Source organism: Felis catus, chromosome B4, assembly GCF_018350175.1.
Source record: "Felis catus isolate Fca126 chromosome B4, F.catus_Fca126_mat1.0, whole genome shotgun sequence".
In the NCBI taxonomy this organism is placed as follows: domain Eukaryota; kingdom Metazoa; phylum Chordata; class Mammalia; order Carnivora; family Felidae; genus Felis; species Felis catus.
Window position 1 is genome coordinate 118724612 of NC_058374.1, and position 14751 is coordinate 118739362.

The window sequence follows — 14751 nt, forward strand, 5'->3', positions numbered from 1 at the left end:
TCCCAGATACTACATTGTTAATCCCAAATAAAACATTCCAAGGATAAATGATAGATTTTATACCTGCATGCTATATTTGAAAACAACAAAAAAGTAGTAAACACTCAAATAATAGTGACTTGAACAAGAAGTGGTTATTTCTCTCTCAAGTAAATGAGGTTAGTTGCACAGGGCTAGCTTGGTGACTATACTGTCTAAAATCTCTGGAACCAAGCTCTTCCCACTCCCTGGAGTATGGTCCTGTCCTCACAATATAAGGTGGCTGCTAGAAATCCTGCCATCAGATCTCTGTTCCAAGCATAAGGGTGGATTAAAGGATAAAACAACAATGGAAAAAAGGCACCAACCAGTTGATATTTAAGGCAAGTTTTTGAAAGCTAACCCCTGACACTTCTGTGTCAATAATGGGCAAGAATGCCCACTTTTCCCTACCTCTCTTGCCTATAGTAGCAGGAGTCAGGAGGAAGTTTTGTGTGCTCCAGATGACTCTGCTCCTGCCCTCCCCATACCACCAAACACTGCTGGAGGCAGAAGTAGAGACGGGGCCCCGGAACTCTGTGTCCTTAGCTAAACCTCGCTCTGCCCTTTTCTCTGCATGCAGAACCTCGCCAGCACTGTCTGCCCTGTCGCCATCTCAGTGTGCGCGTTGCCCTGTTTACATCAGTCACCACAAAAACCCCTGACGCCCAGGCTAGACTTCACCCCCAGGTGTCTCATTCCCACTCAAATTTATGAACACTGAGGCAACTCCCATCTCTTTTTCTATGTTCTATCCTCCTATTTTGCTTCATTTTTCTACATAACACTTATCACCTGACATAATATATTTTTAACTTCTCTATTTCCTCCTGGTAGGTAGATTATAAACTCAATTTGGGGGTTGGGAGGGCAGGGATTACTGGAAATTTGTTTATTTTATTTACCACTATATCCCTAGATCCCAGACTCCAGTAGGTGCTCAATAAGTGTTTGTTGACTGACTGACTGAATGAATGAATGAATGAATGAATCTTTTTGGTCAGGACCTATACACATGGCAAGACCTGCAAAGGAAGCTGGGAAATGTCTTTTTGCAAGTGATCACATGTGTCACTAAAAATTGGGAAGAGGGAAGTATAGATATTGTAGGATAATCAACACCCTCTAGCACAGAGTCACCTACTAAGTGATTTCATGTAAACCTTACAAATATGTTTATCTTCACTAAAATAAAACTATAATGACAGTATGCAACAATCCACCTGAAAGACAGGATGGAGATATGTGACTTAGAAGTTTTGGTGCCTGAAAGCCCTGTCTGGAGAAAGAAAAATAAGTATACACATATGCCATGAGACTTCACTGTGCATAGGAGCAAAGCGATGCTCAAGGAAATGAAGTAGCTTATTCTGGAAACAAAATCCATTAGGTGTCAAAATGAGTGCCCAAATTTTTGGTTTTGTGCTCTCCCAGGTATGCCATTACCATGAAGTCTTGTCATACTGTTGGGTTATTGTTGATTTTCCATAGACAGAGACAGGCAGGGAGGGCAAGATGAATATATATGTGGTCAGAAAATCCATATCCTTCAGACAGAGCTAAAGGGTAAGAGGTGAAGACAGCTCAGGAGAAATGAGAAACCAAGGAATGCTGAATTTGTGAACTGATAGGTTTTTGGCAAAAAGACTTTTAAGATACTCAATCATGACTGTTGGAGTCTAGCTAGTTCTAGATGTCTTTCTGTTAATCCAGTAACTTATTTGCTGTATTATTTACTTACCGAATATTGCATATGTGCATTCAAATGTAACCTTTTCAAGTGGAATCAGAGGTAAATTTCCAAGTTCATTTGTATTAGATTGCCCTATATATTGACGAAAATGAATTAAAGTTCAAAAAAAGTCATCTTTTTCTTTTTCCCAGCTCCTCTTATAAGATTTAAATGTTGTTCAATTTTGACAATTTTGCTCGTGATGCGTAAGGCTGAGCCAGACTCAGTTTTCTCCTCTTCAGATGTTGAGTCTGAAGAAGTGCTGACAAGCAAGAGTTTAAAAAAAAAAAAAAAAAGGCTGGCACATTTTTGGCAAGCCATTTGACATGTGGGCCCATTATTATTTTAGAAAGCAAGATGGCTCCTTGTGGCAGACAATTCTCTGTACCCCCTCCCACTGCATACTTAGAAGACCATCACGTTGCCCAAGGTCTGGAAGCCAACTAATGAGAAAAAAAAAAATGAGTCCTTAAAACTGCTTGTGTCTTCATGCTGTGGTTGTAAATAGGAAGGGAGGGGGAGGGACTTTCCAACACAGGCATCTGATCCCACCTCATCAAGGAAGCAGGACTTGAATGCGTCGCCATAGCGCTGCATTCCCCCCAACCCCACCCTCACCCGCCAGAGTCCCTACTCCACAACACTGCAATTCCCCCATTGTTAGTTTTTACCTTCCTGCCTTCACCTGCGGTCTGTGAGATAGAAACCCTTTCTGTTTTTTCACCTAGACATCTCCAAAACTTCTATATTGCCTGGGGCATAACTGATACTCAATAAATATTATCGACTTTAATCAATTTAGCTATCACAGCTTACAGGGAAGGTATGTGTCTAAGTAAGTGGGAGCCTACAGACGGTTAAGAAAAAAACTAATTGGCATAGAGGAAAAGCATTACATAAACAAAATGAAATTTGAGTATCTGTCCACTGAAAGTTTGGTCTTCATGATCAGTTTATAAACTAATTTTTCTTTCATTTTCAATGCACAGATACATTTCTTTAGCACGCAAACGACATAAGGGAATCTAAACACCTTACGCTATTGTCATTAATGATGGCATTGATTTGGGTCACTGTCATTCTAAGCTTCACATGAGACAGAAAGAAGCATAAGTTGGTTGTCATAGAAATTAAGAAATGATTCAGATTCTTAAAGAAGCTTGATTGGAGTTTGGAAGTGACTTACAATTCAATGTATTTTTAGTTGATGTTGAAGCCAAAATCAAAATTAAATCTTCTGTCAGTTAATTAAGTGTGTAGAAGAGTTTCCAATTAGATTTCATCAAAAGAATTACTGTGATGGAATAACGGTATCCTATTCAACATGCTTCCTTCAAATTTCTTCCACATACCTCCATCCTACTCTAGATTTTCTAACCCTCCAAAGAGACAAAAAAAGGGGGGAAAGACAAGAAAACATCTTCTCTAAATCCTTCAAATAATGTGGGCTCATCCCAACTGTCAGTGTTAGGATTCTGAAATTCTAAGTGGTACGTGACATGAAAGGTGGGCAACTTAGCATTTATATTTCTATGCATATGTACATTATGAAGACATATATTTCCATAAGTATCATGCTAAGGGAGGAAAATGTCAAAAAGATCTTATGAAAACCTTAGAAATATTTTTACCTTCACTGAAATGAAACTATAAAGGAGGCACCCTTTATGAAGAGACTATCCTGAGATTTTAAACATATGAGGTGTATAATTACAGTCACTCTGCTTCCAGTTTATATTTACAATTTCTTCTTCACTAAATACTTCTCGGTGTAGTAATGGCTAATATCTATTAAGCTTTTACTATGCTGTGGGCACCATATTAAGTGTTTGTATGTACATTGTGGCATTTAATTGTCTCAACAACCCCAGGGATAGATACAATTATGATCTTTATTTTATCCACACAGAAATTCAGCACAGAGGGATTAAGTGATTTGCCAAGCAACTGGCAAACTCTTATCTCAAGCTCCAAAACCATCAACAACTCCTTTAGTTTAAGTACGCTTGCAAACTATGGCCTGGTTACAGGTAATATGCATAAAAAAGACCTTTTGTCTCTTTTCCGTGACCACTCAAAGTTATGACTTCACGTATGGTTCTGGCCAGACCCTGAATCCACCTCTGTCACTTTCCCCCATTTTTATCCTTGCCCCCGGTAATAGTTCTGAAGGTCAATTTTATCTACTCGTAACTTTCTGGTGAAAAAAACCTCAGTTCCTTCTCTACGATCTATTTTGCTTCCTTTTCCCATCTCCACTAGAAAAAGTATTCCCAAAGGAAAGAGTCATAACATCTATACACAAGAGCAAGAAGGAAGAATTCTCTCAAATGTCTAAAAGTATTCTGAGAGCAGGTGGGATCAGAGAAGATAAAATCTGGGGATCTGAGTTGCACACTGAGTGACTGCATGTGGCCTTCATAAAAACGAAGCCTATATGAACTTATGCTAGTTCCTATTTTGAATTAAGTGACCTTTTGAATTATGTGGACCGGGAAAATAAATAAATACGTAGATACATACAGGGGAAACTAGGTGGCTCCGTCGGTTAAGCATCTGACTTCGGCTCAGGTCATGATCTCACGGCTCATGAGTTCGAGCCCCATGTCAGGCTCTGTGGTGACAGCTCAGAGACTGGAGACTGATTCAGATTCTGTGTCTCCCTCTCTTGTTGCCCCTCCCCGACTCATGCTCTCTCTCTCTCTCTCTCTCTCTCTCTCTCTCTCAAAAATAAATAAACATTAAAAAAAAGAATACAGAGTTTACTCAATTATACACACACACACACACACACACACACACGATTTACATGTGTTCCAACAACCCTCACTATTTGCCTTGGAACAGTTGTGAGTTTTCGAAAGGACATGAGAAAATGCTGGTAGGGCTAGTGTACAAGAAATCAACAATGGTGGTATGAAAAAGGCATCTTATTGTCTGGAGATCATAAGTTCTCTCCCACTGCATCTTTCTTCCAATGAATTAAGAAAAAAGTGACTGAATGTCAGATTCTCAGGAGTGAGAAAAAAGAAGGCTTCAAACTAAAATGTCCAATCCCTGTGCTGTGATAAGTTACTTCTGGCAGGTTGACATCACTGATTGATCATGGCTCCAGAACCACCTCCTTTCTTGCCTGGAAACTTAACCTTCAGATTTTGGTAGCAATGAAGATTGACTTTGTGCTTCTCAAAGCACAGACAGAGTAATTCAAAAAGGAGAATTACAGATCTTATCTCATTATGCTAGTAAAAAAACTGATTTAGAAACCTGTTTGCAGAGAGCAGTTTTAACCACATTATGGTCCAAAATTAGATGCTCTTTTTGAGACTGGATGAAATTTGATCCCTTTGTCAATGACATGTCATTGCCACATGATAGAAGCTTGTGTGTGGTAGGTGATTCCTCAAAATTCCTCAGCAGTTATAAAGCAAACAAAATCAACCCTAGGAAACCCGATTGTGAGGAAACTCAAGAACCTTGCACTGTGTATGCCTCTGCCTTCAACAGAGAGCCTGGCTTGACCGTTCCAGGCATATACAGCTCTTCCAATGCCTCTGATAAGATTGCTTCCTGCAGAGTGCAGTTCAAGATCCTCCCTTGTGGTAGGGCCACAGAAGGCTTCCAAAGGCCACATAATCAACCACACTGACAGTGGGGCCACTCATTTATCTTGCTGCACTTTAAACCCAATTTTTGTGTGTCCTAACGATGGAAAACAACTCACTTTTTTTCTGTTTTATAAACCCCCTGACCAGAAAGAAATTCTGAAAGTAGCTTTCATTGTCTTTGTTTTGTTTTGTTTTGTTTTGTTTTGTTTTGTTTTGTTTCAGGCTGAATAATCCTAAATTTTGTATGCTTTCTTCTTGCTGGCCGTGCTTTCCATCTCATAATTCATCCTATGATTAACTGTAGCTTTCTAAGATCCTTATAAAGTTTTGGTTGGGCCTAACCAAAGAAAAGTGTGATGAATGTGTGTCAACAATGAATATTAAGTGTTGTTTGCCAGAAGGCTATCTAACTGCACTGCCTAGTCCTGGAGCTCCTTAAATCACTAAAGTTATTCATTACTCTTGTCTCTAAAACCATCCTGTGGAAAAAAAAAAATCCTGTGCTGAAGTGCATAAGGTAATTGGAAAGAAGGAGAGTGCTGTTCACAGGGATCTGTGTGGCAGATTAATTTGGGGGGTTAACCGGCTAATTGCATGGTATAAGAGGTGGTGACATGGTGCAGTACAAAGAACACGGGACCGAGAGTCATGGGCAGGGTGCAGAACTTTCCCCACCCTTGCCACTCACCAGTTGGGTGACCTGGGGCATGTGCCCAAGCTTTGGATCTTTTATCTGCATCAAGAAGATACTGCAGAGATGAGATTTATGATTCTACTCATGTCTGAAACTTGGAATTCAGTAACTTAATGTTAAGCAGAGCTCTATGAGGATATAATACAAAGTATATTTCCAAGGTGACAAGGTTGATGAAGTCCTCAGTAGAGAGTGCTGTATCTAAAGGGGCTGCCACAGAGGAGAGTTGTGAACATCTGGGTATAGAGTGTGGGTTTTGGATGCCTGGAAACTGGGCAGGGGCGGGGGGGGAGGGTGAGAGTGGGCTCCCATTCTGTTGAGAGCCTCAGCCAGCATGAGAGATAATGTCTGAACTCTTCTGTCCTTCCTTACATAAGCCCAGCCATGCTGAAATAGATCTCAATGATACTGGGGACATTCAGTGTTTACCTCATATATACCTTTGAGGAAAATCTTATTTGTCAAAGACAAAATCATCTCCTCCTCTAGAGTTGCCAAGATGATAAATATCCTGGCAGAAAGGTTGATGACTATCAAGTTCTATAGTAAACCCAAGAGACAACTGGGATTTATCTTTTCCTTCATTTCAAAACAACTATCTCCAAAGAACTCAGCCACCATGGAGTTTTGACTTTCTCCAGTGCTTTTGTCCATGGCATCAAGAAGTGATAGAGGAGTTTCAAACGAAGCAAAGACAAAAATGCCCTTGAACCTTATATCCAATGAGTTGGTATTCCTTTAGTAATTGAAATCAATATAGCACAGTGGTTAGGAGCTCATTCTGGACTCAGCTGAATCTAGTTTGCACTTCTCTCATTTAATAAGAGTAGGACCTCAATGGAGGCTGAGGTCTTTAAGCTTCTGTTTCTCCTCATCTGCCAAATGGAGATAATAACAACAGCTATCTCATAGGGTTATCTATCTCATGTAAATTAATAATAAAAAGTTCTTAGCCCAATGCCTGGCATATGGTGAGTGCTCGATAAATGGACATCATCATCATCGTCAATTTTATCTTCCAGGAGGCAAAAGTGATAACATTGTGGTTCTAAAGTGTACAAAAATCACATTCAGAGAAAAGAAGTACACTCTTATAATATGCTTCCCATTTCTGGCAGCTGAACACGGGATTGGAAAGTGAGCTGGAATGTGTCAAATACGAATCTCACAAAAATAGGTAGAGCACTGCCTCAAGCTAGTTTCCCAAGCCAGGCCAGTGTCTCATATTAAAGTTTCCCTGCAGTCATATTGAAGCATTATTACTATATATTGCTTTGAAAACAGAAGCTGAGACGTGTGTCTTCAAAGTATCTTTTAGGCTATCCTCACTGGTCCACCCAAGCTTCTCATTTTCTAGTGGAATCATGGTTTTGATCATTGTGAGACAAAAGACTGAGAATAGATAGATGACCAATTGGCTTGTGTGCCAATTCCCTAGTTTGATTTCAATTTTAATAAACACCAATGGGAGGAAAAAACCACAGATTTCTCTGTGGTTATGAATCCAGTCCTCTACGGATGAAGTCACTGTTATTATAAAGACTGACAGAGAATGTGAACAATATAATATTTGATAACATCAAGCCAAAAAAAATGTCAAGTGCTTTATGCAGTGGAGGTTAGTGATTGGGTGTAACATTGTGTTGCCGAGTAAGAGACAAACGTATAAAAGCTAAACATGGGCTTTTTTGCTCTTACTACAGTATTTCTCTCTGTCAATTCAAAATTCTTATTTTTATTTCTTATTAGTTTATTTTATGGACCTAAACAAGTTCAAGCTGCAAAAATGACATCTGTGTTTGTACAAGACAACAGACATCATTTGAATTTATTAATAGGAAGCATTTTACACCTAGAAAAGACTCAAATAACCAATGTAGTAAGCAGATGGGAAAATATAATAAATAATCTGTCTTTCAATGACATTTATATCTTTTCCTCATTCGGCAATGGCAGACAAAATAGGCAAATGGACTTTTTTAGAGGCAGAGTCTAGGAAAAGCTTCTTTAAAGCTGCTTTTGTCAGAAGCTTATTTTTATTATATCAGATTGAGTATCTAATCAAGTGATCTGCATTTTATAATGCAAAAGTTTGAAGCCATTTTAGGGGGGAAAATACCTAATTTACAAGGGTGCTCAAATGTAAATAAAAGCCAAAAGTGTTTTCTGAAATGGAGAACATTTTAGTGAAAGTACTTCAACCTAAGACATTTAAATCTAAATTTTGCTTCCAGATGTACTTGTTCTAATATACAAAGCAAAAGATCTAAGAGCAGAAAACTAAACAGGTTTGGAGTTTTTAGCCTGAAGGAGAGAAAAAAATCAAGGAAAATTAAATTTAAAATCTTCCATTTTAGAAAGAGTTTTGACTAAGAGAATAGAAATGTATTTTTCTGTATCTTCATTTACTTAAAAACATTTTTTAACATAAAGTCTCTATGAAAATTACCATCGGGAGGTCTTCAGTTGGGTAGAAGTCACCATTTACTGTTGACAAGAGTTTTTAAACATGGACGAAAGGGTTTGCCTTTTGTGAGATCTTTTGAAATATGAGAGAGTGTTTTTTCCAGGTTGGCTAGAGTTGCCCAGGTGTGATTGCCTTCAAATCCATTCCTGCCCTCTTCAGATTCTTCTAGCTCAATTTGCTATGTTGGCAAGGTGTGTTATATTCCTCCAAAAATGTGATTTCTGCTATCTGGTTTTCAATTAATTAAAAAGGAGGCCATTACACTGAGGTGGCTCTCATGCTAGGATGGCTGATGGAAGCAATCCAAAACCCAAGCCTGTAAATGCCTCAAGGTTATAAAATCAAAACCTAAGAACAACCAATCATAAATAGCCAACGAGGCTTTAAGTTATAGCCAATTACATAATTTCCTTGCTTTTCTTCTGCACCTTTTCTGTTTAAGTCTTGCTCCCTAGCTCCTGTCTATGGGGTACCACTAACCACCCCCAGGTTGGTGTTTCCCGATTCCAATAAATTTTTTGCTTGTATAAACTCTTAAAAATTTTAATATGCCTCAGTTTATATTTTAACAGTGTTTAGGGAAGGATTCGTTAGAGATTAATTCCTCTTAATTTTTATGTCCACCATGGTCAGAGAGCAAAAGTTGGCTATCCTGCTTATACCTTTCAAAGCTAATTGAAATTTGTCACAACCAAATAAGCCTTGGGAAGTAGTTGCATTTCTGGATGCTTCTCATTGTACTTATTTATTTATTTGTATTCTTTTTGATGCACCTTTTATTGCTTATTGCTGTATTTATTTTTTAATGCTTTTTTATTTTTGAGAGAGAGAGACAGAGCATGAGCAGGGGAGGGGGAGAGAGAGAGAAGTGGGCTCCAGGCCCTGAGCTGTTAGCACAGAGCCCGACATGGGGCTCAAACTTCTAAGCTGTGAGATCATGACCTAAGCCAAAGTCAGACACTCAACCAGTTGAGTCACCCAGGCACCTCTGTTTTCAAGGTAGGATAAGGTTCTTTCATTATTAATTCCAAAAATGAAATGTCCTATAGTTAGTTCTGTTTTTAAATTCATTTTGATCTTAAAATGAACGTCATCTTTTCAAAACCTGCCCCTTTATAGGTAGGCTGTAGAGTTTTAGGTGAGTAGCAAAGTAAGTTATCCCCTTAAGCAAAGCTTTCTGCATATGTGGGCAGGGGTGGGCTGGGGGGTAGGCTTTTAGACCTAATGGACCTTGTGTTGAACAATATTCTTTCTTACTAAAAATCTCAAAGTAGCAAGTCTGAACCATGTTGAGTGAGTTACATTTGCAGTGGAGGAGAGTACAGAGAAAGCGATTAAACAATGAGGGAGATTCCATTTGAAAGATAATCCTAAGTACAAAAGAGGTAAATTCATATTCATCTTTTTGATTCAAGTAGTTATTTTCCACTGAATGAATGGCTGCCACGTTTAAGAACAAAACAGTGGTCTAATTGATTATGTTTTCTAAAATTTGCCTGATTTTTGGTGAGTGTCTTAATCTATTCAGGCTGCAGTAACAAAATACCATAAACTGGGTGGTTTAAGCAAAACAGAGAAATTTTCTTCACATTTTGGAGGCTGGAAATCCTAGATCAGGGCATCAGTATGCTTGGGTTCTGGTGAGAACCCTCTTCCTGGCCTGCAGATAGCTGCCTTCTGGATGTGTGCTCACTTGGCCTTTTCTTGATGAACGTCTGAGGGGAGAAAGAAGTGGGGGGATAAACTCTCATGTTTTTTTCTTATAAGGGCACTAATCGTATCATGAGGGGTCCACCCTTGTGAACTTCTCCAACCCCCATTACCTCCCAAAGGCCCCCATCTCAAAATCCCATTACATTGAGGATTAGGACTTCCAATCTATAAATTGGGTGGAGAGGGAAACACAGATATTCAGTCCCTAACAGACAGGCAAACTAGAGCTTAACTGAACTGTGCATGACACTCAGTAAAAGTCGTGTCTATGCACATCTTCCCTTTGTACTCCCAGATTCAGAAATCCTTCAGAAATCCACGTTCTCCATCCCCAAAGCTGCATCTCCACTGGCCCCTCTCATCCACATATGCATCCGTGCAGAAGACTCCAGCTCTCTTCCCTTCCTGTCTTACCCATCAAACTGCTAGTTGTCACCCTAGAGGTCAAAAAAGGGGCAGTGTGCATGATCAGAAGAGGTAATGTCCTGCATTTTGCATCATTTTAGGAAGGTATGCCTCTTCTTATTCTTGTCCATCTCTAGCACCTGTCTTGTATATCTCTGATCTACACTCTCTAGTTTATCACAGACAAGAATCCTCACTGTTCCTAAAGCCTTAGCAGCTTGAGAACTTGATTATAGTTTACATGGATAAAGTGCCTTGTGACTTGAGATGCTTTCATAAACACCAATTTGGAGGATCTTCACTTTTATAAGGTGAAGAGACTAACATAACACAGGTTGACCCTTGCCTGAGGACCCAAGTTTAAGTGGTAGATTCAGGACCCAGCCCAAGCCCTCTGCACCGCAGACCCAGGCCCTCCCAGGATGTCAGTTATCCATTACACAACGCTACCACAATCTCTGCAGTTACAGTACAATAAACTCTCTCTTGTCCAATTATTCTCAGATGCTCTTTTAAACCTAAAAACTAGTAAATTTTAACAACTGAAATTATATAAAGGAATGCATATGTGTAGTTTTCAAAGGATGGACAACACAAAGTATTCTGTTGACCTCCTACCACAAGCTTCTTTCATCTTGCTCATTCTATCCAGCTGCCCCACAAGGAGGGAACGTTTATTTTTTGAGCTCCTCATAGGGTCCAGCATTGAGCTGTACCCCACATGAGAATCACAGGGTATTGTTTAAGGAACTCACTCTGAAACTGAACAAAACAAACTTTGATCCTAAACCTGATTGCACCGTTTAGCCATAAAACCTTGAGACTATTCATTTGCCTTTCCAAGGCTCAGCTTCCCCATCTGTTAAGCTAGAATAAAAGCAATAGCGAGGAAGATTGTGGATATTACATAAGCGAACTCATGTAAAGCCCTCCACACACTATCTGCCATGTGGTAAACATTGCCTATTGTCCATTATTACGATTGCCATTTATTGTTCAAAGACAAACAAGACATAGTTCTTACTTCAGAAGACTCACGATGTAATGCAGAAATGAAAGAGGCTTAAATAATGCCAGGATAGACAGATTCCAGAAAAACAGGGAGACCTAGATTTTCCTCCCACAGCTCTCTTCCTACTAACTCCCAAATGTCGTAACTCTCTTGACCTAAGACTTAGTAAAATCCTGGCTGATTTAATCCCCAGTATTTTTTTCCTTGAGAAAGAAAAATTCCAATGCATGAAAGTATGTCTGCAGAAATGGCAAGCATATGGAGTAAAAACTCAAAGCAAAAAAAAAAAAAAAGTATAACAGTTTAGAACTCCAGCTTGATGTAGTGTTGCAATTCACAGCCTTGTCAGTCTGTTTTATAACACCATTGCTCAAATTTGTGACAAAGTCCCAGCCCCAGAATCCTAGAATGAAGAAATTTGGCATGGGGTAGACTTGTTTACATTTTCTTCTTCTGAATATTTTCATTTAGAAGTTGGTGTTTCTCAGGGTGCCTGGGTGGCTCAGTCAGTTAAGCATCTGACTTTAGCTCAGGTCATGATCTCATAGTTCATGGGTTCGAGCCCTGCATGGGGCTCTGTGCTGACAGCTCAGAGCCTGGAACTTGCTTCAGATTCTGTGTCTCCCTCTCTCTGCCCCTCCCCAGCTCGCACTCTGTCTCTCTCTCCCAAAAATAAGTAAACATTAAAAACAAATTTTTTTTAATTTGGTGTTTCTGGTTTAGACACCCTTGATTACAAACAGGGAGATAAAAATATCAAATATCAAGGCAAAGTGGGACAGAAGTCAAATTGGGTCTGAGATGATCTCCTCAAGCCCCTTCTACCTCCCTTTCTCTATCAGAGATGGTCACTAACACAGATGTAAAGTGAGGACAACTGGTGCACAGGCGGAGCACTTTTCTTTATTCATCAAGTACTTCTCATGGGCCGGGGACTGTTTCAGGTAATTCACAATTAATGAATATAGCTCATTAACCCTCACAACAACCCTATGAGGTGGATGCCTTTATTATTCTCAATTTACAGATGCAGAAACTGACACACAAAGAAATTAAGCAATTTACCCTAGGGCAGAAAGACAGGAAAAGATGGACCTTGGATTATAAACCCAGGTATAAACCCAGGTAGGCTCCATAGTTTAACTGCTTTGCTAATATTTATGCTGGGTTTTTTTTTTTGCTAGGAAATGCTGTTTTTTGCTAGGAAATGCTGGTCTTCCACTTTGTGACCACATGCCATTTGCGAAAGTGGTGATGGAGGTTCAGACGTTGACCGTGCATGTGATTTAGGCCTCTTTGGGGACACCTGGCTTACAGAATTTAAAAACGCTAATGTTCCACCTTAAGAATTAAACTTAATTCTTGCACACTGGTTTCTAAGGATTAAGCCTCTTCTACCAGGATGATGATAGGTTTATATATTTAAAATCTGCAAAAACATAAATTCTAATGAAATAGGTGGTCCTCATTTTTACTAGGTTTGTGATTTATGATCTTAAATTACAGTCTTATGGATACGGGAGGGAGCAGGAGCATCAAATATTGAACATTTGGCTCCTTTTTAAAACAATTTAAATTGGAATTTTATGTAATTTTTCTTTTCTCAAATCCCTTTTTCACACTCAAATTGCAGAGCCAAATTCTACTTTAAACCAGATGACAAGTGGACGGATATTACAGTTTAGTTGTTTGGTGGTTTTTGTTTGGTTTGGTTTTGTTTTACATTTAGTAGAGGGGAAAGTGGTACATTCATTTGATCCCTTCCTTCTTCTGCCCCCATGAAATATCATACCTGAATTCAACTGAAAAATTAAGAAGCATTGAATTTCTATTACATACTGGAAAATATGTCCCCTGCACTGGCAGTGAATACCGCTTAGTAGGTATTCAGTAAATAGTTGACAATGAAAGGTGCTGCGGATTCAGAGATGAATTTGATTCTTCCCTAAATTTGATTCTTCCCTTTCCTCCGTGGTTTATGATCCAATAAGAATCAGTCCTACAAACAACTGAAGTGCAACGTGATAGATTTTGAGAACGATGTACACGCGAGTGCTATAGATGACTCCTTGCAGTAGTAATAGTAAAAAGGGAAACCCTTCAGAAAGAACAACTTCAATTCTTATTTTTCTTTCTTAAACTTTATTAGATTTAAAAAATTTTTAAAGTAATATATGGGGGCGCCTGGGTGGCTCAGTCAGTTAAGCGTCTGACTCTTGATTTTGGCTCAGGTCATTATTTCACAGTTCATGGGAATGAGCCCTGTGTGGGCTTCTGTGCTAACAGCATAGAGCCTGCTTGGGATTCTCAATGTCTCTCTCTCACTCTCTCTCTCTTTCTCTCTGCCCTTCCCCCGCAAGCACGTGCACCCTCTCTCAAAATAAATAAATAAACATTAAATAAAAGTAATATATGATTTTGTAAAAAAAAAAAAAAAAACAAACCATACAATACACAGATGTATTTATAAAAAGCAAATAATCTCCTCTATACCCTATCTTTTTTTAATGTTTATTTATTTTTGAGAGAGAGAGAGAGAGAGCATGAACCGAGGAGGGGCAAACAGAGACAGAGAGAACACAGAATCTGAAGCAGGTTCCAGGCTCTGAGCTGTTAGCACAGAGCCAGACACAGGGCTCAAACCCATGAACCATGAGATCATGACCTGAGAAGAAGTCGGACACTTAACTGAGCCACCCAGGTGCCGGTCCCCTGTTCCTTATCTTTAATCTCAGTATCCTTGAAGTATTTTTAAGAATAAAAATTATATATTCTTCAATACATAAGATTTATTTTTTCCTAACAAAGGGGGGGTGTAATATACCTATCACTTTGGAATTCCACAAAATATTATGTGTATATCTCCAGATCAATAATATAAATGGAATGCTTAAAATATATAATGTTGCATATATTGAATATACCATAATATATTCAAGGATAAATTCTGGTAGGTAATCAGATCGGAGCCTTTTTTTTGTCTTTGTTTTCTGGTTTTGTTTTGTCTTTAAAACATCCCCATGTATCTGTCCTTAGCTGCAAGTGCTGTTTGTTTATTTTGTTTGTTCTAATCTGCTTTATTGAAGCATAGTTTATATTCAA